This window comes from Plodia interpunctella, chromosome 3 (assembly GCF_027563975.2).
Source record: "Plodia interpunctella isolate USDA-ARS_2022_Savannah chromosome 3, ilPloInte3.2, whole genome shotgun sequence".
In the NCBI taxonomy this organism is placed as follows: Eukaryota; Metazoa; Arthropoda; class Insecta; order Lepidoptera; family Pyralidae; genus Plodia; species Plodia interpunctella.
In genome coordinates this window covers 688,846-710,369 of record NC_071296.1, presented here as the reverse complement: position 1 = coordinate 710,369, position 21,524 = coordinate 688,846, and the positions used below count along the sequence as shown (strand labels likewise).

General features: G+C 36.1%; 1 protein-coding gene and 1 long non-coding RNA gene across 2 annotated transcripts in view; one reads left to right on the top strand and one right to left on the bottom strand.

Annotated features, from left to right (window-relative positions):
• The window catches only part of LOC128683418 (uncharacterized), a 123,633-nt gene extending 106,181 nt beyond the window's left edge, over positions 1-17,452 (top strand). Inside the window, exons 2-3 of the long non-coding RNA XR_008406289.1 lie at positions 10,470-10,584; positions 17,095-17,452. This is a non-coding gene — a long non-coding RNA (uncharacterized LOC128683418). The remainder of the gene's footprint in view (positions 1-10,469; positions 10,585-17,094) is intronic.
• The window catches only part of LOC128683416 (protein tiptop-like), a 274,085-nt gene that overhangs the window by 116,162 nt on the left and 136,399 nt on the right, over positions 1-21,524 (bottom strand). The gene's annotated exons all lie outside the window — the stretch shown is intronic.

Genomic DNA, 21,524 nt, shown 5'->3' with positions numbered 1-21,524 from the left:
ATAAAATGAACGAAGTGATTTCAAAATTTAATCTTTTTTCCGTTTTACATACCCTTTTTATATTTAAACATATTTTAAAAAACATAGCTATTTTTTAAAATATACTTTTGTTGCAATTCACTGTATTTGATTGAATTAATTGTCAGTCTCCTTACACCCCAACATTCAGATAGCAGCTGAGACCAACGCAAAAGTTATTCGTTTTCCCCCGTAAATAACCTTTTTAAATCCACAGAGGCCCACACAATAGGCGTGTAAGACAGACGTTTGGCCCAGTCCATTGGAATTCTTATGGAATGAAACGGATTTAATATCTGTCGGGGCGAGACATCGGGTATACTGTCCTGTCGAGAGGCTGGACTAAATGTGGGAGCTACTGTTGATGCACTAGATTATGAAGTGATTGGAGAAAGTTATACTACCAAAAATGCAAACAGACAACGGCTCACGAGATCACTGAATTTTTTTATAGTACATTTGGAGACGTGGATGGGATAAACCTCAAAAATCAAAAAAATCAAAAAATCAAATCATTTATTCAGAAATTAGGCTTTCACAGGCACTTTTTCAGGTCATATTCTAAATTAAATGATGTTTACCAAAGCTACAAACTACTAGCATTTCGGAACGACCACTGCTGAGAAGAAATGCCGAAAGAAACTCATTCAAACAGTGTTGGTCCCTATTATGCCAGAAGGGCTTACCATTTTTTAAATATAAATCAGCCAGTGGTACTTACCACCAGTGGTAAGTTACATGTTGGGTTAGGTTTATCTGCCACCGACTGTACGTACACCCAAGTAGATTCATAATAGTACCATTAATATAATGATTTACATCTATCTGGGATTTTGTCGTGCTTTTTCCAACTAACCATATAATTTGATAAAAGTCTAGTTATTCCAACATTGCAAATTAAAATTCTTCTGTTTTGGTAAATTAGAATTTAAGCTACAATTTTGTAAAAACGTATGCATACATTTAACCACAGCATTACCACAAGACGCCGAATCCACGAAAATTCAGCACAATACGCGCGGTTGCGAATTCCTAAGATTTTCCCGACAAAAATGTCCCCTTTAACCGTTCGTCTGCATTCGTTCAAATAGCATCACCTCAGCCCTGTATGGACCCGGAATTTTATAACACAAGTAGGGCCCATAGATGACCAAATACAGACCTTTAATAAAGGTCCAGTTTTAGCCCCATTTAACACCATAAGGCCATTTTGAAATCTCCCGTTTCTGGACAGATTTTGCCCATTTCTGCTTGGGTCTGATCGAATTTTATTTTTACGGAGTGCGAACTTTTTTTATTGGGCCCAGTTACTTGTACGTCCATCGTCCCCTATTTATGTTTTATTTAATGACCACTCAGGATTTGCATGGATTTGATTCCCGATTCGATGATAGTACTGGATTTGAGACCTTTTTACGGCTGTATCCCTTTAATTTGTAAATTCAAATTCAAATCATTTATTCAGAAATTAGACCTTCACAGGTACTTTTTCTCGTCAATCTTTATATTTATAGTTATTTCTCACAAGCTACAAACTACTGGCATTTCGGAACGACCACTGCTGTAGTTTAATTTTTATTTTTCAGGGTTCATCTTTTTAAGCCTCTTTTGGTTGGTCTAACCGGGTGTATATCTAATCGGTTATCTTGAAACTATTATTTACGGGCAGTTAAGTTTGAAATAATCATAGTAGCCACGGCGGTGCGGAGAATTCACATTTTTTTTTTATGGACGATATTACTGTTCAGATTTTTTTTACCTTTCTTAAACTTAGGATTCATATGAATCATTCATATCATTAGATTCAAGAATTCACAACAAAACACCAATAAAATTTAAAGCCAGTGAAATTGAAAAAAAGCGAAACGTTGGCCACATCAGGACAAGTCAAGACAGCCCGTAAACACAGGCAATATTGTTACCCTGCCGCAATCTCGTATCAGCCGACCAAATAGCGAGGATACTTATGTAAATCGGCCACGACCGAGCTTATTGTATATATAATTTGATTTCTTTTGCAATACCGTGATGGGATTCAACGAATATTGGTCCTTCGTACCTGCCGTCTAATATACCCGAACGGGAATGTCCGCCGCATTTCAAGGGTTAAGAGATCACTGATAGAGGTAGTTTTCTGGGCTCAGTTTTAAAATATTTATAAGGGAGACAGAGAGGTCGCGTTTGTACTGTAATCCAATTTCGTGTTATGTCTTTGGGAACTTACTTATTTTGCGGGGAGTTCGAGGGTCGGGCTTTTTTGGAAGTATTAATTAAGGTCATCGTATTTGCGATGAGCAGATGTTTACGGTGATTGCGAGCTATATGGGTTTGTTTTCAAGGTAACGTGGATATTTTGACGTACATATTACGTCATTACTTTTATTACATGCATTGATTTTTATTAATCTTCTTCCTATTGGAGAAATTTCTTTGATGATTTCATGAGATCCTAAGATCAAATGAAAGAATCATAAGCAATGTGATGTTATTATTTCATAACATACAACTTGAAAATGTAGGAATGTGGAATCAATATTTCTATAGTTGGATTACATGAAGGATATATTATAAACTAGAATAAACATGGAATAGATGTAAACACCAAATAATTTAACGTGTATAATTGTAAAGTTGATCCAAATCCGTGCCATTACATGTAGTACAACCGTTGCAACACAATGTATTTATTTGCTGCGATAAAGTTGATTCTGAGTCGATGGGAGGCGCTCACGCTAGCGAAAACTTCACCAATTTATTGCAGTGACATACTTAATTAGCACGACATCGTACAAATGAATAAGGTCTAGATGAACTTGGTTGCCTTTCATCAGTCTCCGGAAGTCCTAACACAATTTCGTTTGATCATGTAATAATATTAGGGCTTGAGTTTTGACCGTGTTGTCAAGAGCGCTATCGTCGGGAATTCACGTTTGAAGCTGTTGCAGCATGTTCCGCGCTATGCTTGACCTCGGTTCATTAACTATATTAATTCAAAATTCTATAAAAATCGGCCAAACCTAGCAATTTCGCTGTGAACGTGTGATAAGCTGACTTTCGCATTTCTAATATCAATATGGATAGGATGGTAGCAAGACACGCGTAATTTCTAGCGTATATGACTCTTGCGGCATAAAGGAGAAACGTGATAAATGTCATATTTCCAGTAAATAGTCTGAGAAATTTAATTGATCAGTACAAGGTGCAGAGCCAGTTGTTTTTTTATGACTACAAATTTCCTGTAATAAATTTTCCATTCTGACCAACAGAAACGAGTATAACCTGCTTAGGATTGCAACAAAAAGAGTAAAAACTTCCGATTTAAAAAATGTCTGTCTGTCGCCGAAGTTACAAAGTTTGAACGCGTGTGCTGTGTCCGAAATTAGCAGGAATCGGGGTTTGTCATAACGGAGGCCGGTTATAGCCTACAATGTTAATTTGTAAAGAAATTTTGGCCAAATTGTCGAAAGGAGTTCTGACGATTCGTCTCATCTTTTTCAGGGGTCATAAATTAGCGAGACCTCCGTTTTTTCGCTTGAACATTTTCTATTCAGGTCAGTTTCAGGACATGGCATAATTTGAAAATTCCATCTCCTAAATTAACGATCTCATAAACACTGAGGCTAGTATAACTTAAGATTTTTGTTCCTAACCATTGCATTTATATAATCCCATGAAATTAGTAGGTACTACAGAGTACTACTAATTCCATGTGTAATCCATTTTCAACCGACTGGCATTCTCAATTTAAGACAATACAAATAAAATAAGGAATTCCCATGGATTTAGTAAAGTGCCTACTAATTCCATGGGTATTCCATTCTGTCATCTACAACTTGCGACATTAATCGTTCTAATTTCAAATGTTCAGTGAATTAAACCAGCCAGTGAAATACTAGAGGTAAACATGGTGAATTCAAAGGAATGCATTCGAAACAGTGACGTCTAGAGTTCCGGAGAGTTCGCCAGCAAATCAGCTCTGTTGTAACTGCGCGTCAACTTAATTAAAACAGCGAAAAGTTGCCGATTTAAAGCAACAGAGGAGCTGGTATAAGGCGCAAGAGGAAGCGAAAGATTTACTTTGAAAGATCTCCGGACAAATCACACAGATTGAGCTAGCCCCAAAATAAGTTCGAGACATGTGTTATGGGATACTAACTCAATAATACTATATTTTTATAACAAATACATATATAGATAAACATCCAAGACCCTTACCAGTCAGAAAAAGATTATTTTCCATCATGACCCGATCGGGGATCGAACCCGAGACCTCTCGGTTCAGAGGCAAAGTACATTACCACTGTGCCACCGAGGTCATCAAATCTATTTCGAATCTAGTTTAGAAATCATTCAAAAAGCTTACTAACTTACGTTTACCTAAAAAACTATTCAATGTATAATTCTCCAGCAGCAACTGTTCCATAAGACAACTTTCATGGCTACTTTGCATTGAATGGAAATATATTTGAGGTTAACAAAATTTAGCCTTAAATACTTGCTGGTGATTTGGAACGCGCTGAAATTTATGATTGAATTTTATGTAGGTGTGATTATTACGTATGATTTTATTCTTTGTTATTGTTTTTGATATTGAATAAATGCCTGTAAAATAAATGAATATATTATTGTTGTTTACTATAAAATCGTGTAAAGTATTATTTTTTCCCTCTAACTTCTATGACTTAACGATTACCGCGACTCCAGCGTGCTGTCGAACCAAAAGAAACTGTTGCGAAATATGGAAACCAATAATTTATTTACGTTCAGCTATTGGCAAAGAGAACGTACGTTTTCAATACTTCAATATAGTCTAGATATGGTTATGTTTACTAAATGTTCTAAGGAATATGTAAATTTCGATTGTGAATACGACAAAATACTACAAATAATGTAGAGGTGTGTTTTCGGTCGTACAAACATAGGCGAATTTTCAAAAATTTAAGGTACATTTTAGTGAACGCCAGTCTTCCTGGCTCCACAGCCTGAAATGTAACCGAAAATACGCTCAGAGGAGAGAGCACTAGAGGTGTGCAAACGAAGTGAAGTCGCGGGCAACCCAAGCGAGTTAATAGCCTAAAACAAATTAAAAAGTGTTTTTGGTACATGCATTTGATTTTGACATAGTATTGCAGTTGACAGTCCATCTCATAAACGTTGTCTATTAAAGACCACGGCTGTAATGAGAAGTCAAAAACCTTGTCTTACCAAACACGAAGTTAAAATTTGTTCAGAAAATTAGCAAAAATTTTTGTTTCACAAATGGAAATCCTCAAATCGAGTGAGTTAACACTAAAATGAGGAGAACGACATCGCACAACTTCGAGGCAAAAAAAATGCCAAGTGTGAGTCTGACTCGCACACCAACAGATCAGTATAAAAACATTTTTGAGACAAGACATTCAGGAATCACGGATTTTCCTTTACATAATATTTCATTTAGAAATTTTTATATTCCGACTGAAAGCATCAATTCATTTACACTACCTATTCATTAATCAGTAGCCCCAGAGTGTTTGATCAAACTTTATAATACCACGCGTCACGGCAGATCGATGAAGAACGAGTAACAGTGTTCATATCAACATCATTTCAGCCTTTTCTTTCTCACTTCTGAGCATAGAGACCTGTCTTCACACAGGTTATCCTCCTCCGTCTCGCTCGTCCATAAACAACCTGCGACTTTCACGTGTTCACGAGCATAATCAGGATTCTATTTGAGATAATGATCCCCAAAAAAGGGTAAAGTCGGATCGCTTATTCCAGCGGACAGTCAAACAAGAAAACTTGTCTTAAACGTCACGGCAAATTACTATCGGCAACTTTCCGAATTAAAGTTGGTACATGTCCCGAAGTCGGGTTGCGGCAGGCCATTCAAAATATTCCGAAGCGTGAACTGTTCTAATTAAGTATTTATAGGAAATGTTTTGAGATTTTGACAGGTGCAATACTGCTATTTCGATTCTTTGAGAACTTGATGTTATAGAATTTGTTAATGATTATTATGAAATCAAATATTGTGGCTTAATTACATTTGTGTTAATAACAACTAGCGCCCAATTGGCGCCGCTATAACATTTTTATACGACATGAGGGAAAATAAAGAAACTCTGTATTTACTTGCTGTCTGAAAACAGCACTCGGTCTTCACGATAGCAATGCAAGCACTGCTTTTTGGCTAAATGGATGAAAGTGAGATACACGCAGACGACCTTTGTGCGAAGGTCTACCACTGGTGAATAATGAAACAAGAAGTGCTATCGAACACGCTACCGCCGTCAGTCCAACAGTAGACTCGCTGAGCCGGTGACGTGACAACTTGTCACTAGCACGCTGCCTCAGCACGGACGGTCTTGGTATACAAACTGTTTTAGCATGTAACGTTAGTCGAAAATTCGCTTGTGTTTAAATTTGTGTGCTTCTTTAAGATTACTTACACATAGCTTACTGTTAGATGAGCCAAGAGTTGCGAAACCCTAAGATCACGTATGGCATGGTGTATTCTTTAAAATTGGTTAGCCATAAGTATAATTTCATTTCCTTTGGATAAAAGTGACAAATTGTCACTTCATGTTCTTAATAGGGTTAAAATCAATATATAGTTTACTTATATCTATAATATATATTTCCTAATATAATTCATTGCTGAAGATTATTTATTTAATACAACTTACAGATTCAAAGTTTAAACATCGACGAGAAACTCGCGTTTTTTTATTCCGTCCGCCTTTATTTTAATAACCCACTTTTAAATAAGTTTCAGACGTTAGAAGTGTACATAAGTGAAGTCATAAATTGGAGCTAGTTTGCGGATACGAGTTCAAAGTGAACGTTGACGTCGCGAGCGTGCCAGCGACAAGTTGTCACGTCAGTGCGGCGTGTTAGCGTTGTCTTGATCCGGAAATAATTTCCAGTTAAACTTCTGGTTATTGTTTTGTTAAACACTGGTTTTTCTTTGGTCAGCCTAGGAAAAAGTAATTTTGTTTCAAAGATTATTGTAAGTATTTCATTTCTTAATTTAATTTTTCGATTGGTTGACATATTATCCTTTTCCTTGACGGAATGTCAAAAAGACTTAATATTTTTTAACATTAATATATTATTGTAATAATAACTATGATAATTCCATCATTTTGCATCTCTCTCACATCTGAGAATTTCTCCGATTATCTCCTCCGCCGTTGAGCGTCGAAGCCCAGAGTCGCAGCTAAGATCAAACGCTAAATGATTAAGAGCATATAACTAAAAGATTTCAGAAAAGCTCCCATTTCAGGCCAAAGCTCCCATGAGTACTTCATTACATAAAAGAACGATAGAAACACAAGTATTTACACAACAGTATTAAGCATCCAATCCGTGTACATTAAACATTTCTCATCAAAAAAACCGACGACAAACTTCCATTACGAGGAGACGAAAAAAAAAACAATTACCCTCACAAAGACAAGACACATCAAAGAAAGTCCTCACGTATGCACTCTATAGCTGCACTAACGTGACGCCGTCCATCGATTGTGGGGGGAGGCGGTCAGGTGGTGGGGGGGAAAGAAAGCTTTAAAAACACAGGCGGCGTCTCCACGACGGACCAATACGTCCCTAGTCGGCCGTCGATTACGCCATATGCGAGGGTACAGTTGGCATGTTAATAATTTATTTTACAATTTTGGCATGACAATGTGATTAAATTTAAATGTCTACTGCTTGACTGAAGTTGATGTTTCCTTCTTGGCTGTGGTATGACCTCTTGTCTTTAAGTAAATCTTTTAGTACAACTTTGATATAATGGAAGGTACACCAAGTGTGTACAGTTTTTGGATTGATTATTTACTACCACTCCTTTTGCAAATGTTTGAATTTCAAGAATAATCTCAAATCTGAAGAAATTTCAATATGTGTTCTATGTTTATGGACCGGCTTAATATTATTAGCTAATGTAAAATATTTTAAAACGTATCCATAATTTAAAATATTTTAAAACGCTAATATTCTATCGCTACACTTGGATGGGTGCGCACGGAAACACACGAGCAATGCTAACACAACATTCGTTATTTTTCGCCACCTTCCCGTATTGATTAGTGCTCATTGGCGGCGATGCAGGCTTAATGCAGCTGTATGCGTTTTTCTGCAACCGGTTATGCATAACGGAGCAGCTAGCTTTGTCATTCCATGATGCGATTCCTCTTCATTACAAGGTAATATCTTTGACCTCAGTCCTTGTATAAAAAAAACGAATGAATTTATTTTCTAACATTTATCAAAGACACATTCTATATAACACAGCTTAATTTAAAGATGTTGAAACGCAACTAAAGGCGAGATGTAAACTTATATGAAACATGGAATATCTTTTATAGATACGTGTACTTATAACATTGCTTTAGACTGTTATAAAATTGTAATAAATGCAACAATATATATATTACTTATGAGATTGAAATAGGATTTTAGAGAAACCCTATACAGTTTGTAGATTTAGTATCAACTGTGATCGAACACGTCTATTTTGACAACCCCAAATAATACAAACGAAATACATATGTAAAGAAAGTAAGTATTCATCTTACATTTCTTCAACAAACATACTTAATATCGCGACATTCGCTTGTATGCCGCATTAAATGGATCTATTTAACATACAAACATCAGAACGTTAGGATTGGGACTCGAGTGCATTGCTCAGACTCGACACGTCTTTTACGTCGTTGACGTGCCATGTCATCGGCACGCGTCTTCTCCGGGTACATTTTCGTTTGCCGCATGAATTGACGCAAAAATATCCTTTGTGGAATTATTTACTGCACAAGAGGCTGCATTGACGTGACAACTTGTCACGTTCAGGACGTCAGTTCTGCGCGCGACGTGACACTCTTTGTCTACGTTTCTAATGTGGATAGTTACGTTTGTTTTGTTAGCTTTGTAGTTATTTTATGGATGACTAAATACAGACCGCGGAAAAAAATATCTTGTATTAGGTCATTAGCTATGTATTCAAAATTTCATCGAAATCGGCGGTCGAATTTATAAAGCAGTTAAAGTGTGACAGACAGATAGACGCATTTATAATATTATAGTGTGTAAATACTGATTGAAACGTAGATTATTCTAGAACATTTGTAGTTGTTTGCGCATTTGTGCTGTTTCAAAATAATATTGACATCAAATAGATAAGTGTGAAATTCACTATTTTTTGTAGTCATCATCATAACTGAATATGTTTTGAATTATATATATCATATTAAACAGCCACTCACATAGGATAATGAACATCATACCATATAGTGAGTTTTGAAACGATATTGCGCCTTATAATATAAATATTGATGATTTATAATTAACATGTTAGCCCAAATATCACATTGATAATAAAACTGAATAGGTCGTAAAAATTAAAGGTGGTTTTAGTAAGATTTTATCTAAAACGGCGTAAGATCCTTATGACCATATAGATCGTATCAGAAAGTGAAATCATTAAATAATATTCTATTTTAATTGTATATTAAATATACTGTTTCTAATTTATATTTAATGTTATCACGATGACTTTCAATAACTATAAATTCTGTTGTTACAAATATTTTATTACACTAATAGGTAATCTTTTAAGTTTTGTCTAAAATGTTATGCGACCTTTATAAGTTGTAATGATCCAATTTGAGATTAAAAACATGGTAAATAAGGTACTTTTTTAAATATATTTCCTTATACACCAATAAGTCAAGATTGTCTATATAGGTTCACAGATATTTTTGGCAATTGAGTAAAAAAAACTCACAAATGCATAGAAATAGTTTAGGTTGAGGCTGGCCGTTGATTTGACAGGTGAAACGAGGTCCAACGAGCGTCCAACTTGTCCCAACCATTAGATCTGCAATCAAACTGCGCCCAACTTGATGGAACTTTCCGGATGTAACGTTCCGTTTACTGGAAATGCCTTTGATTTTCATTTATGTAGTTGAATTGATAGCTACATTGTATGTATATGTGTTGAATACCCATAACTTGATTTGCTTTAAATAACTTAATGAGAATTAATGGCTAGATTTTTTGAAATATTTGGTGTGAAAACACATGCTTCTTTAATTACAAAAATAAAATAAATAAATAAATATATAAGAACAAATCACACAGATTGAGCTAGCCCCAAAGTAAGTTCGAGACTTGTGTTATGGGATACTAGCTGAACGATACTATATTTTATAACAAATGCATATATAGATAAACATCCAAGACCCGGGCCAATCAGAAAAAGATCATTTTCCATCATGACCCGACCGGGGATCGAACCCGGGACCTCTCGGTTCAGTGGCAAGATCCTTACCACTGCGCCACCGAGGTCGTCAAATAAAATAGGGAACAGTTAGTACTAGAAAGTCGCTACCATTCGCTAACTTTTTGAACTGTGTCTTGATCATTCACGTTTGATTTATGGTAATATTCTCTGCCTCTTCCAGAAGTCGCGAGCGCGAAGTTGGAACAAACTCAGTGACAGGCGACAGTGACGCGACGCCTGCGCTCGACTGCGGCGTCTTGCAGACTTTATTAAACATATTCTAGTCAGAAATGATGGTTTGTACACTTAAAATCGAGCTTAGTTATCATTAAGGACATGACCCAGTGTTCAAAACGCAATATGACCAGTCTGTGAGATCGAGAAATCATCAAATACAGGACAAACTGTATTGACTGCTTTAATAGATCATAACGTCAAAACGCAATATGACCCAGTAGGTTTCATCAAATTCTACACAGAAACAGTATATTAAAATCTTTTATAAGATTTTTAAATGAATTATATGCCGTTTTAAATAAGTGATCTTCAATATCTTCGTCTAAAAATTGCATCGAAACTATCCCCCAAACAGTATCTCCCATAATCAAATAAAGACCCACGCAACATTTTTAACACACCGAAACAAGTGACATAACACGTCAATACAGAGCAAGACGTGACAATCAATATCGTTCAGAAATAAACTAAGACGCCAGCGTGACAGCGCGGAACAATTCAGTCGGCTGTCATCGCGACAGTTCGGTTGCAGTGGAGTGACGGGCGGCGGCGCGCGTGATAGGAGGCAGCGGGTTGGGGTGGAGGAAAATAGAAAAACTTAAATTTTAACGCGAAGATACATACCTATATTATATACTATTAGTCGATATTGCAACAATTACTTTGTAACGTACTGTTGTGTTCTACTTGACTATTTGGGAAATATGAGTAAGTAACTAAAGCTTTATTGATTTGTTTGGCAGAATGTAGTTTGATAGATAAGACCTAGTAATGGAACTACGTCTACACTTAACACCAAAAGTCCATTAAAATAATAAAAACTAAGAAAACTCTCGCAAGTGAAAATATTTAATAATATTGCCAGTCATAACTTATTCAAACTTCTCTTATCATGTTCTAACACATTAAATTCTCGAGCAAATACAAATAGAGAAACGCTAATTCCCTTAGGTTTCGTTAGTTAAATGCCTTTTCTCATAATTGAAATATCCAGCAAACCAGATGAAGACATCGAACGTAAACGCACACGTTACCTCAATCAAACGCCTTCTCTTATAACTTGTACGCAGATAGCAAGTCTGGAGTGAAATTTCCAGCGGAGCCGAGTAAACTTGGGGACGTGGCAGCGACAGCGATGCGCGTCATCTCGATGCAAGTTGATAATGCCGGCGGGTGACGGCCGAGTCTTAACTCCTTGACGCTCCAGTTAAAGTATTTGTCGTTGTTTATTTTAGAGATCAAGGGAGCTAATTTCTGTGTACATTTTCGTCTAAACCGTCCATGCGCGAAAACATGAAATGACCAGTGTTACTATAATGGTGAGCTCGACGGCGCAGTGGTTCGTGCGCTCCGTCTTCGATAGTGGCAAATATTGTGTCCAGCTCCGTGCTCCGGAAGGCACGTTAAGCCGTTAGTCGCGGATGTATTTGCAGTCGTCAAACCGCACCAATACGCATTGGGCCCACATGGTGGATCATGTCCTCATTTATAAGGAAAGCCTGTTCCCGAGCAGTGGACATTATAATGGCTGATGATAACATATCATGAAAATACTACTAGAGGTGTCGCGTCATGCAAATGTCATCTCTAGGGTGCAATGGCACAAAAGATGGGAAATATTTATAAAAGAAAATATCTGTGCATTATAGCATTTTTGGCGTAGTATATTTTCTTGGATACACACTTAATCACAGTTGAAACCTTATTCCCCCTTTCTCGTAGCCAAAAAAACTGCGAAGCTAACGAATTCCGGGACACACGACTGGCTTAATTGCGTGGCGCACTTAAGTACATAAAGCCACCTAGAGGGTACCACCCTTGATTTGGGAAATATTCATGCCACCCACACTTCAGGCTGGTCAAGCGACACCGAATTTCAGACACAGAGAACAACCGTGCCTCGTTTAATTTAAAGTTTACTTAGATGACATCTCATTTTGGAAACAGCGAAACATTATTCTGTCTACGTACGTGTCAATGAAAAACTATGTTAAAGGATTAATCAAACTTTATAAGATGTACCCTAGTTTTTTTTTTAAATTATGTTATCTACGTCTATCTATATCTATTTTGTAATTAAAATATTACTCATTCATACTTTTTTTATCAAAGTTACAAATATTTCTCAAACTATTAATATCTGTATTCATTCATATTTGCCTGAATCAGGAAAATTAGAGACACGTTAAAAAAACTCTGTAGTCCCGAGTAGACTAAAAAAAATCTTAAGTACAATTCACACTATCTTGGCTCCAACATAAGCAAGTAAATAACAAATAATGGCGTAATATCAGACGCTGGCATTGTGAAGCCGTCCGTCCCCGTCCGTCTCTAGCGCTCGAGTGCGCCCGTGACAGTCATTTAAGACAGTGACGTGACGGTGGGGTTACCCCACTCTCCCCTCTCCCGCCAGATGGATTGATATTGCTGCAGTGCAAGGCGATTGCATACGACGTTATAGCTTTTTGTTGAGAATGATTGGTATGGGTGTGTTTGTTTTGAAATTTAAAGATATTCCTAGAAGGAAAATGAAATGACACGATAAATTAATCTGAAATAGTTTAAACAATAATTGGTGTTGCTAAACTCCTCTATTGAAACTTAAAGTATCAAATTCTATAATAAATATAACCGGCCAAGTGTGTGTCTGACTCGCGCACCCAGGCATATCCAGACAGACAGACGGAGAGACAACGAAGTGATCCTATAAAGGTTTTTTATTTAATTTTGAGATATATAACTGTAAAAAGCCTTAACAGATGTGGACTCAAAAAAACCTTTCACAACGTGATCTGTTAAATCATGTTGGCAACAACAGATTTAAATACCATTTTAATAGTACAAATAAGACACATCTAGTACATATAAAAAGCATAAATAGTATGAAATAAGAGAAATACATTTTCAAAAATTCATTCACATTTCATCCCAAATTCAAACGACCTATTTATGCTCCGGATTTAAAAGACCAAGACGAGCAAGTATCGTCATTTTAGATAAACACACAAAGAACTACCAAAACCCAGATATCGCGCAAGTATTCCCTTTCAACCCTTCAACTAAGAGACGCTGGACAGAACGAGAAGACGCCGTGACGGGCCGGCGACAGTGACGTGACACCTCTCCCCACTGCGGGTGGGGGGGTGCATTTGACCCCCGGATAATAAGGGGGGTTATGGACCGCCGCGTAGAAATCGTGCCATCTTTTCTGAGAATGTACGTACAGTGTACACTAGTCTAAATAAATAGTGCGTTTTTAATTCACATTAAATTAAAATACCCAAATTGATGTTGATTACTAAATCAGTTATCTAGCAATATTTTATCAAAAAACAATCAATCGGTAACAAAAATGGTATAATAACATTCAAAGCAACCCTTTTATTCTGATTTTGCTTTTATAGGTTTTAAACTACACAAATAATCATCTGAACTTTGGCTCTGTATACCCCGTGTGGGATAATGTAATTTCATGTTAACACCGTGTGGGATAGTTTAATTTACAAATTCTATTTCGTAAATTTTAATGAGACGCATAATAGTATGAAGTATTTGGTTTCATCACCGCCTTAAAACTAATACAACATGCAAGAAAAATCCTAATTTTCCTTAAAGTAAATTTCCTTTATGACCTAAGTCTATTCTTAGACCCCCAAACCAAAAGCTACACGAATACACCCAACAGAAATAATTCTTAATAAAGAAATCGCCATCAGCTAAATCCTGACAATATTTTAATTCCGTCCGTCAACCGTCGGGCAGTCGTCATTTACACAAAATTAAATACCCCCTAGAGGGGGGTGGCCCGTTTCCCCCTTCCACCTTCGGTCCCGTCGACCCCCAGATGGATTGATATCGTGCAGGTGGGCAAGATGTTGGACAATGGCAATTTATAAACTTCTATCTTGCAGTTTCGTAAGCTGCGCTCATCGATATGTAAGTTTTAAAGTTAAGCTATTTTAACTTAAGAGATGTAACTGATGCAGAAGGGTAATTTTTTATAAACTTTAGCCTTTGTCCGCGGCTTCGCCCCCATTTATTACGTGCGCTTCCGCTTTCCGCTCATAACTTACGACACGATCGCAGGTTGCTGTTACAAGCAGTGTTGGGAGAGACGAGACTTTGAGGCAAAGTCACAATTTTCTACTCATAATTCGACTCCGTTTTTCGTATCCTAATTAACACCCATGTTGCAGACGTCCATAGGTTGCGGTGACCATTTGCCATCAGGTGGGCTGGCCATATGTCGGTTTCCTTGTTCAGTAGTATAAAAAGCAAGAAATATCATAAAATAAAATATCTTATTTGTTTCTGCATAAATCGTAAGTTTAAAAAGTTGACTTTAAAATAATAATATAAATTAGATTAAACGTAGACTGTATAAGTCACATTCCGCAACATATTAAAACAGAATAAAATTGCATGTTAATATCATTATTTTTTACGTGAATTTGTAATTTTTTACAAGATTAAAAATGTCAGTAGCAGCTCTAGTCACAGGTCGCTAACAAATGTACAGCCGCTAACAAAAATCGTTCGATTTTTAATTAGGACGGGAGGCGCGCACGTGATCCGAATAGAACGATCGCTCATTGCATAACCCGCCGTATTAGCCAATGTCGGAAAATTAGGACTGGTCTCCACTTGATCTAAGAAAAGAAAAAAGGAATTATCTGTTAAAATTCAGTTTTGTAAATTATTACAAATTCACTATATTTTTTTAGCTCACTCTGTTTTATCTAGACTATTAATTCTTCAACCATCATTTACCTCACTCTATATTTAGTCATTCGAGAAGAGACTTGTCCGCTCAGTGAAGATCAAGCTTTAGCTGAATGTTGGAAATAAAGTTAGGGACCTTTCGATTTGACTGAGCAATTAACGATTGTGCCTAATGAGCCTGCCTTTTTCTTTTGTTTGTTTCCACTCGAGATGTAGTTGCGACGTGTTATTGAATTCGAATGGCAGTTCGGATGAGCTGGGGTTTTTATTACGTCTTATTGCCTATTTATTGAACGAAAAATTAAACAATTTGAAGTTATGGGTTGATTTATGCTGTTTCTTTTCAAAACTATTTAAAATCAATTTTTTTAACCATCATTGTTATCTAGTTATCACAAATAAAGGAGTTTACAGATGGAAAATGTAGATTTTTAAATAAATTTATACTTTTGCCGGTCTTCCAGAACTTTCGAATTTTAATTGATCCAAGTACATAGGAATACACTTTTATAGTAAATAATGTACAAAGATATATATAATATAGTTTGAATAATAACGAATATTTATTACCTCGGATACCTATAAAACAACGATTTATTACCTCGGATTTAATTTTTATTAATTGTATATCTCGTTTTTATTTCATTACTCGCACATACTATTTCAAGGACAATAAAAAATATTACGTACATCTCGTGGAAATATATCATTTGTAATAAAAAAAAATAGGTACATTAAAACTATAAAACGATCGCCAGTCTATTTCCAGTTATCGTTTCAGATCGTCGTCTCTCACGTTACCAATCACGACTCCACGACATTCTTTGTTCTTCACAATTTAATTAAGCGAGTCCAGCTTTCGCCATTCTGTTTTGACTATATAACTTTTATAGCTCTATCGGCGCCTTTGTCTCGGGAGACGTGAAATACGTGTTTCACTGTGAAGACACTTTTGTGCGCGACTATATCGCGTTTATGTGCCGCATCAAAATGGAGAAGCGAAAATTTATTACTGAAAATTGGATGTTTAAATTTAAGTTTTAATTTTCGTATTGTAGTTAAAAGTACTTACATATTTATTGTTCAAAAATATAGTCCTAACCGAAGATTTATTTTTAAATTCGACAGATTTTGGATACAGTTAATATTAGGAATGTGAATAGTTGCATAAAGTACTTAGTTATACGCATATTATTTTCGAAAGTTCAGCGACGGTACATATAGTCTTCTATAATTTACTATAGCGCTAAAAAATTAGATTATTTAATAACAACACCATCGAAATATTTTCAAAACATTTCCGATTTTCATAACAAAATTTTTCACCTAATATTAATCTAACAACGATTATAACAAAGCCTTCATCAAAGGCCGTTGTCCGTCAGTCAACCCTTAAACAGCTAAAAGTAAACAGTGTATGCAGTGGCCTTTCTTTGCGCTCACTTTTGCTTTGAGGCGATTTTAATTCGCTTATTTCGCTGGGGAAAGCAGCTAGTGTGCAAAATTAAGGTAGAGGTCTTTGTGTTGTAAATAATATATATATATTTTTAAATTTGGCTGAATAGGAAACTGGAAACTTGAGGTTTATATTACTTATACCAAGACTTATTTACCACAATCTCTTACGATTGATTGATTATCTACATTGTATGATTTTGATTAACCGTTCCATTGTTTCAATCATTAAAGCAAGACCAAACAGAGAAAACAAGATGAACATAAGTATTATTCATAATTCGTTAACAAAAAATACATTAAATATACTGTTATTTTTCAGGCCGGTTTTTGTTCGACTTCAAATACATACTTTAATTTACAAATTGAGACATGGATTTTGATTCTTTCAGATCAGGTGTCATGCAAAAGATTTTTCCGCTCTGCTTATGACTATGTTCGTGCCCGCCAAGGAAGTCTGCAGACGTCAGCTTATGATTGTAAAATGTGTGGCGGAATCTTAGTGAGTCGTCAAGTTAAAAGAAGTCACTTCATTAGATGATAGAACCATCTTCGCATGAGAATACAAAATTAAATAGCAAACAAACGCGTCATAAACAGCACAATTTTTATTTAAATTGACGAAAAATTAAAATTTTAATAACAATTACTTGCCCAAAGTTCCGCTCATATTCATACCAAAAATGCGGATAAATTGCATCTGTTTAATTCCAATTCAGTTTTATGTGTCTCATTAGACACATTAAACTGAATTAGTTATATATTAGTTAGTTATACTAGTTATATATAGTTATATACAAGCAAATTGTGCAATTATTTTTTTCCTTTTGTATTGTACAATACAATAAAAAATTCTTCATTGCACTTAAATTTACAAATATTAACATACATACAATAAATAATACAGTACTATAAAGTACAAATGGCTACGGTAGGCTGTATTTAGTAAGAATATCTTAATCGCTCCGCTTATAACTCCGCCCGTACCCGAAGAAGGAAGTCTGCAGCCGTCAGCGCGCGATAGTACAAGCGATGTGATCCTAGTGTGCTCTCAACCTAAAAAATACAATTTGTTTGCCGTTACATTAAGCTAGCACTCACTTTCAGATTTTACAATTCACTGTCGCTCTTCAACATTATTGCAATCAGATTCATGCGAAAAATAAAACAAAACTCTTGTTTTATCGCTCTGTATGTATTTTCATTGATAAGAATTTTAGTATAATAATAAGAAGTTTAGTAACAAATAAATTAGGAGGAGAAAAATAGGATAAAAAGTAGAAAGCAACCTGGGCTTCAACGCTGAATGGCGGCGGAAGACACGGAGAAATCGTTAAGATAAAAGGCAAACCTATTCATAATTTTCATGGTTTTTTTTTATCAGCAGTTATTAATAATCAATAATGACTGCTCAGTATAAACAATTAAATAAATAAGAACAAGAACAATATCTAACACAAAAGTGTTAAATGGAAAAGAAAAAGCAAATAAAAATAACAAACCGGACAGAGTTCCTCTTCAATCAACGTGACAAATACGTATTTCGCCGCTCTAGGTGAATATACAAATTACACAGTATTAGCTCGGTCGTACATTCTGTGAGAACAAGAAAAAATTGCCAGAGACAAAGGAATTAGTGGCTCCACCTTGCGGCGCGACAAAAAAGCGGCGAAGTCTGTTGTTCTAAGTCTTGATTTGGAGGAGAAAATGAGAGAACAGTGGTTTGTTAGACCCGGTGATGCAGGGTTAAGTACAGCCGGGAAGAAAAGTGTTAAGTATTTTTTTATTCGGTCAGTCCTCTGTGGGTACGATAACTTACACTATATGCAGGTACATCAAACTTAAAACAGCATTTAATAATATTATTATTTACAAAAAGACGTCTCGCTAATACGTCCCATTTCAAAATCCCAGAACCGACGGAGCGGGAAAATAAGACTGACATTTGACAAGCTGACGTGCGGAGCGTGACAGACCAGCGGTGACAGATGACAGTTTGACGTTTCCGCGGGAGAACCAGTCTATCGCGTTTGAACTTTTATCGCGATACGATATCAACTGGATATAACGTTTGCAAACTGTAATAAGTATATATTGTGTTACTAATGGAATTCTTGACAGAAATCACCACATAAAAAAATTGGGTAAAATGATACAACACAGACTAAATATTATTGTCACTAGATTAAATAAATATATATGGAAAAATCACACAGATTGAGTTAGCCCCAAAGTAAGTTCGAAACTTGGGATGGGATAGTAATTTGATAATTTAGTCGCAATTAAAGCATGGGCCAATTGAAACATCAGGATTTTGGGAAACATTGACCATTCAACCAACTCTGTAGTAAGACCAGATTTACCAGACAAAAATGCTAGGATATCCTCATGCCTGTGCTCAAAAACGACTTCACTCGAACCAAAAAAAATATCTCTGAATTGAGTGTAATTAACATCACATCGGAAAAGTCGAACTTGCCATAGCTAGCTACCTGAAAACAAGTGACGTTTATTAATAGCGATTGAAACGAGTTGAACAAGCGGAACATCCCCTCTTACACCCCATAAAAACACGACAAAGATACATGTCCTCCCTTATTATCTTCAATTAAGAGGCAAAGATAACGCGTCCTGACATACGTTCAACATATCCACACAAACTTGACACGTACCTTAGAACAAACCTTTCGAAATCGTATCTCAATTAATACTGGTCACCACAATCAAACAAACTCGCGTTTACGTCTACTACAGGCGAAAATAAACCTTAATTAAAAGGTGTTAAGGGTTGAATAGTGTAGTGAATTAAGTTGGTAAGTGCATGAAGCGAGTGATGAACAGTCGACGGTGAGTGATGGTGACCGTAACATATTATTACAGGATGCGTTCTGCAATCAAGGTAATAATGACACGTGATAGATATAATCACTCCAGCCAGTGACATACAGATGTCGTTTATTACAAAAACTAAAGAAAAATGTTCCGTTGTCTACCTTTTTATTATATCTGCGATCTTCTTGTCGTGTTGGAATGGCTATTGTGTAATTTTCGGCCGGAATGTGGCTACTAAAACGTAGTACATTCTATGGTGGCTACGCGTTTGGCTCTACCGTCGACTTCGTTTAGACCCACCATAGTATAGACTTCGTTTAAGTCCACCACTAGGACGGCACTGCAGTCACACAGGCTGTGGTTGGAGAAGCCCCACATGGCTCGGTTCTCTCTCTCTCATCTGAATTTGAACCCAGTTTTAATGAACGATGTGTCGTCCCGTTGCCGCGGAAAATAAATCTTTAAACGAAGATTCAGATTCGATTTCATGACTGGCCTGTCGTCAATTGGAATGGGAATGTTATTGTTGCCTACCATATCTCAAGGCGTTATATCCCTTAGTCACCTCGTACGTCAACCATGTTATATAAAGTGACCCAAGGGCCATAGGCATACACGAAAAACCAAAGACTCGATTTGGGAGGCGAGTTTATTTCAAATTAATATTTCGTGATTTCCCTCAATATGTTATTATAATCGAATCCATAATAAAGTTATTGATTTATTATGAACATATGTGTCTATTTCGGACGGGGGTCACGCAGGGCACCTTGTGTTCTCAAACGGGAAGTTATAAATATCGATTAATGTTTTATTTAAATTATTACTCGAATCACAAAAACATCACTCTTTTTTTGGACGGTTGTCTAACGACCCGACCTGGCATGTTTAGATAGATTTCAGAGGCCATAGGATATAATACACACATTGCCATAGAATTATTAGAATGAGAAATAGATTGACTTGGTTCAGTCCTCGATTTCCTATTGGACCAACTGGTTGTGTCATTAGGAATATTTTCTCAAAATAAATAAATATATTTGGACAAATCACACAGATTGAGCTAGCCCCAAAGTAAGTTCGAGACTTGTATTATGGGATACTAACGATAACAACAATCAACGATACTATATTTTATAACAAATACATATATAGATAAACATCCAAGACCCGGGCCAATCAGAAAAAGATAATTTTCCACCATGACCCGACCGGGGATCGAACCCGGGACCTCTCGGTTTAGAGGCAACCACTGTACCACTTCGCCACCGAGGTCGTCAATCATTCCCATGCGCGCAATAACACAATTTCCATTTTGATTTTTGTTTTCACATTCGCTGATAAGTATAATCTGTACACTATGAAAGCAATCCTATGAGCATAATTTAAGCCATACTGTTTGAATGGCTGTTGATGATGATTATCAATGTACCATAACATAATGATTTTTACGCATATACGTACCTATACAGTTATAAGCGAATAATTTGAAGCGTTACTAACCTAACTTAATAGTTAATTATGCCACATTTACCCGTATGCCAATAATCAATTATATCTTAGACCTGTTATGCCAAAATCAGTATGCTAAAGAACAATAGGACAAAATAATTTATGCGAAAAACAGCCTGCTCGTGTGCGCCGATATTCCATAAAAATGTTATTGGAAGCGACACGTAGAAAAACAGCGACCTGGTTTTCCTATATAGATACATTATGTTTTGAAACCACTGTAAAACTTATTAGACTAGTGCAATATACTACAACATTTGCCAGTTTTAAGTTAACTTTAAACTGCGGAGAATTTACTTTGAGAAGAAAATGTTTAAAGTAAAAAAATAATAACAAAACATAGTTTTTATTAAGACAATCTTATCCACTCCTTAGTTTAGGAGACACACTTGATAGCCGGATAAATAACAAATATTTACGGTACATGACTGAGGTACACCCAACTTTGTCCGTATTTCTTTACGACCGCCCCCCTAGC